This window comes from Daldinia childiae (genome assembly GCF_008694065.1).
Source record: "Daldinia childiae strain JS-1345 chromosome Unknown Scaffold8, whole genome shotgun sequence".
NCBI lineage: Eukaryota > Fungi > Ascomycota > Sordariomycetes > Xylariales > Hypoxylaceae > Daldinia > Daldinia childiae.
Window position 1 is genome coordinate 387,054 of NW_022984649.1, and position 8,091 is coordinate 395,144.

Sequence of the window (8,091 nt, forward strand, 5' to 3'; positions counted from 1 at the left end):
TAAAAATTTAATATAATATTTATTTAATATTTTTATTATTATTTATATAATATTATTTTAAAATAATATAATATTTTAAAATTTAATTATTTATATAATTTACTTTGTTTTTTTTAAATATATATAATAATATAATTAATGAAAAATTAAAAAAATAATAATAAATATCATATAAAATTTTTTAAATATTAAATTTTATATTATTTTAATTTTATTTATTATTATATAAAATATTTTTATAATATTAAAACTAATATTTATAAATTTATTAATATTATAAAAAATATATTAAAATTTTAAATAAAAATATATAATTAAATATAATAAATAATAAAATATTAATTTATTAATTTATAATTTTATTATTTATTTGATTTATTTCTTATAATTTTTTATAATTTTTATAATATTAAAAAAAAAATTTCTTAATTAGTAAACTTAAGGATTGTGTCGCTTTTTAAGGTGGCCTTTAATATAATTATATTAAATTTAAATATTATAAAATAAAAATATATATATATATATAAAATTAATATAAAAAATATATATATAATTTAATAAATTTATATAAAAATAAATATAATTTTTATATAATTTTTATATAACTTTTAATTATAATTAAATAATATAATTATTATTTAAATAAATTTTTTTTTATTATTAGTTTAATATTATTTATTATTATTATTTATTATTTTTTATTTTTTATTTTTTTTATAATAATCTTTTATTTTATTTAATATAAATAATAAAAAATAATAAAATAAAAAATATATATATTAATAAATTAATATAAAATTAAAATAATATAATATAATAATATAAATTTTTTAATTTATTAAATATAAATAATAAATTTTATTTTTTAAAAAAAATATAAAATAATTAAAAATAAAAATATAAAATAATTAAAAATAAAAATAAATTATAAAAATAAAAATAATAAAAATAATAAAAATAATAATATTTAATTTATTATTTATAATAAATATATTAAAAAATTATTATAAAAAATTAATAAAATAATCAAAAAATATATAAATAAAAAAATTATATTATTATATTATTTTAATTTATTTAAATAATTTATTAATTTTAATTAAAATTAAGACTATTGCTATTGGTACACCCTCGTTTTGCTATCGGGGGCTAATTGGTACACCCTGTACAACAGGTACATCCCCTCTAATTTTTTCAATTAAATCAACTATACTACATTTCAACCTTTTAAGCCTCATAACTTATTCAATCCAATAGTCTAATATAAAAGATTTATATTGATATTTTCGCCTCAATTAGGGGTTTCCAACAATATAAGTCTCGATTGGATGCATACGTTCTTTCAATATATATTCGAATATATATTCAATTCAATACAGATGCGACCGCACAAAAGGATATCACGTGGTCCCCCAAAGAGCCACCACCAACACCACCACCACACATACTCGAATAACTTCATATTGAAAGCCTGCACCTAGTTGATATTTATATCATTAGAAGGCTCTAATTGAGGCGAAAATAGTGATAGGAATTTTATATATTGGAATGCGGGATTGAATAAGTTATGAGGTTGATATAGTAGGTGTTGAAAATGGGTGGGATGTATTTGAATGTATTGGATGTATTAATAAGCCCTGATAATAAAATAAGGATATATTAATAATAATAGTTTTAATAAAAATATTATAAGATGTATTTGTTTTATAAATAGAAGTACGTAATAATAAAGAAGTTACGATAATTAGTTTAAATTTTATTATATTAATAAGGTTATATATAAATATTAAATTTTTATAAATTTTAATTATATATATAATAATATATATAAATATTATTACATTTTATATTTTTTTATAATAATATCTTATTGTTATTAATAAAATTGGATATTAATTAAATTATTATAAACTTTTTTTTGTTTATTAAGAAAGTTTTATACGTTAAGTAAAGTGTATAAACTTTAGTAATTAAACTAAAAGGTATAAAACCTTAAAAATTAAGTAGAAATAATTTAGTAAATGACGACTATTAAAAAGTAATAAAAGTAAATAATATTTAGTTTATAAAATTAAATTAATAAATAAAGGAAAATAATTGGACGTTTTATAGAAAATTAATTAAAATTGGGTTAAAAATTAAATCGTTGATAAAAAAAAAAGAATTGTAAATTTAAAGATAAAATAAGTGAAAAAATTTTTTATTTTAATGGCAAATGTAACGATTAATAAAGTAGTAAATTTTTTAAAAAAATTAGATTTAAAGATATTATAAAAATACTAATATAAATAAATCGAAATTAATAAGTAATGTAATAAAATAATAAAAACTATATAAATATATTTTAAGCGTTTTTAGTATAAGTAATAATATTGTAATAAACGTTATTTGTTTTAAAAGTAAAAATATATAATTAACTATTTATATTAAATTTGTTCTTTATTAAGTTTAATAGCTTAGTTTAGTTGGCGCTTAAAGATGGTTTAAATAACTTAATAAATATAATATTATTAAAAGTTATAAAATAAATTTTTTCCTTATAAATATTAAAATCGGGTATAAAACAAAAAAACGAAATAATTTTTATTAAAAATAATAAATTTGTTATATATTAAATTAAAGAAAAACGTTTTTTAACGCTTATGCGAAATTTGGTTAAGTGTAATAATAAAAAATTAAAAAAGAAATCTATAAAGAAAATAACCTTTAATAATTTAATTATTATAAATAATAATTTAAAATTATTAAATTTATTGAATTTATTAAAGTTATTAAAGTTATTAAAGTTGGTAAAATTAGTAAGATTAGTAAAATTATTATTATTTAACCAATTGTTAAATTTAAATAAAAAAAATAAAAAGTTAAAGAAAAGGCGTAAAATGTTAATATTTATTATGGTTAATACAATTTTAAAGTGGAAGTATTTCAATTTTTTTATTGATAAAAAAAATTATTTAAAAAGTTAAATTAATTGGTAGGTATATAAAAAAATTATTATATTAATTTTTGAAAAAATTAAATATTATAAAAAAGTAAAGATTATATTTATAAATAAGTTAAAGATATTTAAGATTGTTATAAAGATATATAAACGCAATTTTTTCGATTTAATTTTAAGTATAAAAAAGGGTACGAAGGTTTTAAAGCTATTAGGTAAAACTTATATTTTAATTGGTAAGGTTTATTAAAAGAAGTTATAGTATAAATTTATAAATAAAAAATATAACGGTAAAGATTTTATTTAATATAATTTTAAATGGAAGTAAATTGCGTAAATAATATAAAAATTTGGATTATTTTTAAATAGTAAATAATAGATTATAATATTTTTATTTAATTATAATAAAAAAACAAAAAATTAAGTAAAAATAATTTAAAAAATTTTTTAATTATATAAATAATTAATTATATAAATTATAAATAATTTTATTAATAAATTTTATAGCTATAAAAAAAATAAATTAATAAATAATTTATTTTATAATTTTTAAAAAAATAATAAAAATAAAAATTAAAAATTTAAATATTTTAAAAATAAATTTAATTAAGATAGTAAAAAAACCTTTTTTTATTATAAGTGTAATAAATATGGTTACGTTTAAAAAGATTATTTAAAAAAAAAGGGCAAAAATAGTAATTAAAATAATATTTAAAGTAATAGTTAAAATAATTAAATAATTTATATTTTCCAATTGCCAATTGGAATAGGTTAATATGTAAATATTGGAAATAGTGTATATACTATTAAAATAAATATTAATATTATAAATTTTTTAATTAAAAAATATAATATTTAATATTTTAAAAAAAATTTTAAATATAAGTTAAAATGATTAAACCTTACTTCGAAAGTAAAACTAATAGTTACGTAAATAAGTAATCTATTATATTTATTAAATATTATATTTTAATCTTATTATTATTATTTTATATATTTTAATTAATTTTTTTTAAATATAAAAATTAATATATATATTATAAATAATATAAATAATTTTATATCTAGTATAATAATTAATATTTTTAATAAAAAATATATTATATTTATAAAAATCAAATTAATATTTATTATAAAAATAAAAATTATATTATATAAATTATAAAATTTAAAAGGAAAATTTATAAAAGTAATATTATAATATACTTTTTATATTTAAAATTTTTTATTTAAAATCTTTTTAAAAAAATTATTATATCAAATAAAAAAATAAATAAATAATTAATGTATTTAAAATCTTAATAAAATAGTTTTTATAATAATAAATATAAAATAATAAGGTTTTTTATTATAAAAATATAATAAATCCAAATTTTAAATTTTAACATATTTTTATTAATAGGAATATAAATTAAAAATAAATATAAATATTAATAATAAAAAATTAAAAAAAATTATATAAATTTATAAAATATTATTTAAATTATTAAATAAAATAAAAAATAAATTAATTTTTTAATATTAAAAATTATACCATTTTAATATAAAAAAAATAAAATAAATTATTAATAAATTTATAAATATAGATATTAATAAAAAAATTATTAAAAATTTTTTTTATTTTATATATAATTAAATAAAAATTATAAAAATATTTTTTAAAAAATTTTAAAAATAAGTAAACTACGTTAGCAAAATTATATAATATAATTTTAGTATTTTATAATTTATTTTAATTAAAAATAATTTGTCGGAGACATTTTTTACGTTTAAACTTTTAAAAATTATTATGGGAAATTGATAAATAATTGATAAATAATTGATAAATAATTGATAAATAATTGATAAATAATTGATAAATAATTGATAAATAATTGATAAATAATTGATAAATAATTGATAAATAAATGTTTAATAAATAATAAGAAATTGATAAAAGTTTCCGACGGATTTTACCGTGCGAGCTTACAAACACGTGAAAACGCTTGCGCAAACTTGCAAGTGCATGCGTTTTTTTAAATTTTAAATATTTTATAATAATTATAAATAATAAAAATATATAACGATAATTTATGACATATAAAATAAAAAATAAAATTATTAAAATCTTTATAAAATATTTTATTTAATTATATAAAATATTTTAAATTTTATTTAATTTATTTAATAATTTTAAAAAATAAATTAAAATTTTTTAAATTAATAATAAATAAAAGTTTAAAATAAATTATTTAAAAATTTTTTACCGAAAAAAAAAATTAAATTAATTTAATTTTTATTTTATAATTAATATTAAAATGAAATAACGGAAAGAAATATATATTTTTTATAAAATAAAATTAAGATTATATATATTATAATAAAAATATTTATTTATTTTTAAAATTATATATTATTAATAATTATATATATTATTAATAAAATTAAGATATTAAATTAAAAAAATATTATGCTTATAAAAAAATATAAATTATATTTAAAATTTAAAAAAGATTATAAATTTTATAATATTTATTTTTAAATCTTTAAAAATTGCTATATTATATTAATTAATTTAAATTATTAAATTATAATAATTAAGAAATTTAATAGAAAAAATATAAAAATTATATTTTTAAATTATTAAAAAAAATATAATTTTATAATATAAATATTTAAAAAAAAAAGATTTTTTATTATATTATATATTATTTTTTATAAATATATTAAAAATAATAATAAAATCTTTAATTTAAAAAATATTATTAAATTTTTATTAAATTATATATAAAAATATTTATATTATAAAAAAATAATTAAAATATTTAAAATTAACGTAAAAAATAAAAATAATAATATTATCGATAAAAATATAATTAATAAAAAAAAAAATTAAATTAAGCGTAAATATAAATATTTTAAAAAATTTATATTAAATTTTTACGTTTATAAAATATTAAATAAGATAAATAATCCTTTTATAATAACCTTGAATTAAAAAAATAAATTAAATAATTATTTTAATTTTAAAAATTAATATATTAATATTATTATTTATAATAAAAAAGAATTTATAAATAATTTTTTAAAAAAATATAAAAAAATATAAATAAATAATTTTATTTAAAAATACTTTATTAACTTTTTAAAATAATATAAAACGTTTTAAATAAATAATAATAAACCTATATTAAAAAAAATAAAAGTAAATTTTAAATAAAATAAATAATTTAAAATTATTTAAAAAAAAATTTAAAAAAATTTATAATAAAATATATTTAATTTTATATTATTATATAAAATTATATATAATTACTAAATAAATTTTAAATAAATATTAAAAAAAAAATTCTTATTTAATAAATTATTAAATAAATTTAAGGTATATATTTATATATAAAATTTTATATAATATAAAAGTATAAATTATAATAAAATAAAAATTATAATAGTTAAAATAATTTTATAAAAAATATTAATAATATTAATTATAACCTTAAATTAATATATTATATAAATTAATTTTATAATAATATATTTTAATAAAAATTTAAAAGAAAATATTTTTATAAAATTTTTTTTATTTTTAAAAAAATATTTTAATATATACTTAAATAAAAAAAATAAATATTATTGGATGGATAAAGATGTTACATACAACATAAAAGGATATTATATATATAATAAGTAAAAATTATTATTAATAATGTTTAATACGTATTTTAATTGTAAATTAAAATATGTGGGAATATATATAAGATAAGTAGGTTTATTTTACCTAGGTTATATAACCAACGTTTTTACACTAGTAACTTTTTCTTTTTTCGCATAATTATATAACATTGCAAATTTACTATACGCATTAGTTAGGATTATAATCTTAAGGCGTTTTAAACGTAATAAAATTAGCTTTTTTTATAATTTTCTTTTTTTTCTTTATTTATATTAAACTAAACTAATAACTTTTTATAAAATAATATATTTACGCCTTTAAAAACGTTTAAAACTTAACGTTAAACCGTAGTATCGTAAATTAATAGTTTATTAATATTAGTGTTAATAATTTGGGATATTTTGTAATTAAATGTAGTTTTTATTAATAAAATATCGTTAAAAACGTATAAAAATAATTAAGGAAAGTTTTTTAATAAATAAAAGAAAAGTTTATAAATTAATGGCTTAAACTTATTTATTAGATTTGTTTAAAAACGTAATAATCGATTAATATATATATTTTAAAATATATAATTATTATTTTATTTAATAATTTTTTTTTTTTAAAATATGTATCCGTTTATTCGAATTGGTTGAGGAAATAATCGATATTATTATTTTAGATTCGTTTAACTTAATTTTATAATTTTATCGTAATATAATTAATATCGATAAACGTTTTAAAGGTTTTGTTAATATTAAATTTTGTTATTGCGTTAATTAAATTATTTTATTTGTAAATTTATCGAATATTGTTAATTTTTTATCGTTTGTAAGATTGTTAAAGCGATATAATATTAATTATTAATTATTTTTTTTTTGTTATACCAAATTTAATAAAATATTTATATAGTAAAAACAAATTAATATATACGATTATAAGTATTGCGGGAAGTTAAATTTTATTAAATATTAACGTTATCGTTATTTTAATTATTATAACTATATTTATATTATATATTATTGCGTAGATTTTATTTGTTAAAACGTTTTAAGTAATTTATTTATATTTTATAAAGTTTTAGTAAATTAGGTTATTAATTATAGTAAATAATTTATTAGTTATAGTTTTATTAACAATAAAAATTTTATAACTTATTTAAAAATTAAAATCTTTATTATTCGCAAATAATTTGTTAACGAATATAAAGATTTTTATTATAATAAGGTTTAGTTTAATATATCGAAAGCTTTATAATAGGTTATTTAATTATTATTAAAATTATTTATTAAATTTGTTAATTTCGATTTTGCCGGGTTTTTAATATTAAACAGTTTCGTATATATTAAACGTTATTTTAAATTAATAAATTAAAATTATATAAGCGTTATAAATTTATTATTATATATATTATTAAATAATATCGTTTTTTCCGATTTAAATTAATATAATTTTTTTACTTTATTTTTTTTAATATAAGTAAATATTATTATTATTATTAATTGAAATAATATAATTA